The sequence below is a fragment of the Colobus angolensis genome, unplaced genomic scaffold (assembly GCF_000951035.1).
Source record: "Colobus angolensis palliatus isolate OR3802 unplaced genomic scaffold, Cang.pa_1.0 Scaffold96, whole genome shotgun sequence".
Lineage (NCBI taxonomy): Eukaryota > Metazoa > Chordata > Mammalia > Primates > Cercopithecidae > Colobus > Colobus angolensis.
Genome location: NW_012123598.1, coordinates 931,377 through 932,879, shown reverse-complemented (window position 1 = coordinate 932,879; position 1,503 = coordinate 931,377).

The window sequence follows — 1,503 nt, the reverse complement described above, 5'->3', positions numbered from 1 at the left end:
GCAGTGGTGCAATCTCAGCTCACTGCAACCTCCGCCTCCCGGGTTCAAGCAATTCTCCTGCCTCGGCCTCCTGAGTAGCTGGGATTACAGGTGCACACCACCACACCCGGCTAATTTTTGGATTTTTTAGTAGAGATGGGGTTTCGCCACATTGGCCAGGCTGGTCTCGAACTCCTGACCTCAGCTGATCCGCCCGCCTTGGCCTCCCAAAGTGCTGGGATTACAGGCATGAGCCTCCTCGCCTGGCCCCAGAACATCTTTTTCATTCTTTGCCTATTCTTTTCTATAGCATCCTGTTGTTGTTTTGTGGGTATAATATCTTCTATCTCTAAAGCTAATAATCTTAGATTGGCTGAGATGCTCTTTCTCTGTCATAAAATAGTATTTCTCAAATGTAGTAACTCTTGGCTCTGCTTATATTTAAGAGTAGGGTACTAAAGGATGTTGTAAACTCTTTGTATGTGGGTAGAGCAGGGAGGGAGGAAGCTATGTTGCCATGAGTTTTACTAGATGGTGAACTGGTACATCCCTCTAAATATCATTAGGTCTTTCCAGTGAGTCTGGATAAAGCTCTAGAGAAGGCTTTTCCCTCTTCTTGACTGTGGATATGTTGCTGATGTTTGGGAGACTAGTAGGGGAGAAAGGTTTGGAAGACTCAGTGTTCAATATGCAAAATTTTTAAAAAGTCTTCATTTTTAAAATGATTCCCCCATCCTTAACTAGGCCAAAAACTCTGTTTTACCTTTCCCCGAAAACAAATCTTGGCCAGGCGCGGTGGCTCAAGCCTGTAATCCCAGCACTTTGGGAGGCCGAGGCGGGCAGATCACCTGAGGTCAGGAGTTCGAGACCAGCCTGACCAACATGGAGAAACCCTGTCTCTACTAAAAATACAAAATTAGCCAGGCGTGGTGGCGTGTGCCTGTAATCCCAGCTACTCGGGAGGCTGAGGTGGAGGTTGCAGTGAGCTGAGATCATGCCATTGCACTCCAGCCTGGGTGACAAGAGCGAAACTGTGTCTCAAAAAAATAATAATAATAACTTTTGGAGGTCTTGATTCTTGATGTGGTGGCAGTGGATGTGTGGATGTTGACACAACTTGCCCGTCCCTCCACCTCCCATAAAAACTTTTGAGGTAAACACATGGGTTTAGACCTCCAAGTAAGACTGGGTAAATGTAAGGGAAAGGTATAAAATACGGTCTTCACTCTCAAGAAATTTATAATTTAATTATATTTAATTCTGCACAGTAAGTGCAAAAAGAAAATATCAGATGGCATTTATGGAAGACATAATTGGTTGTAGCTCAACCAGTGCCCAAGGGGCTTCTTCTTTTTTTTTTCTTTTCTTTTTTTTTTTTTTTGAGACAGAGTCTCACTCTGTCACCTAGGATAGAGTGCAGTGGTGCAACCTTGGCTCACTGCAACCTCAGCCTCCCAGGTTCAAGCGATTCTCCTGCCTCAGCCTCTTGAGTAGCTGGGATTACAGGCGCAGGCCACCAAGCCC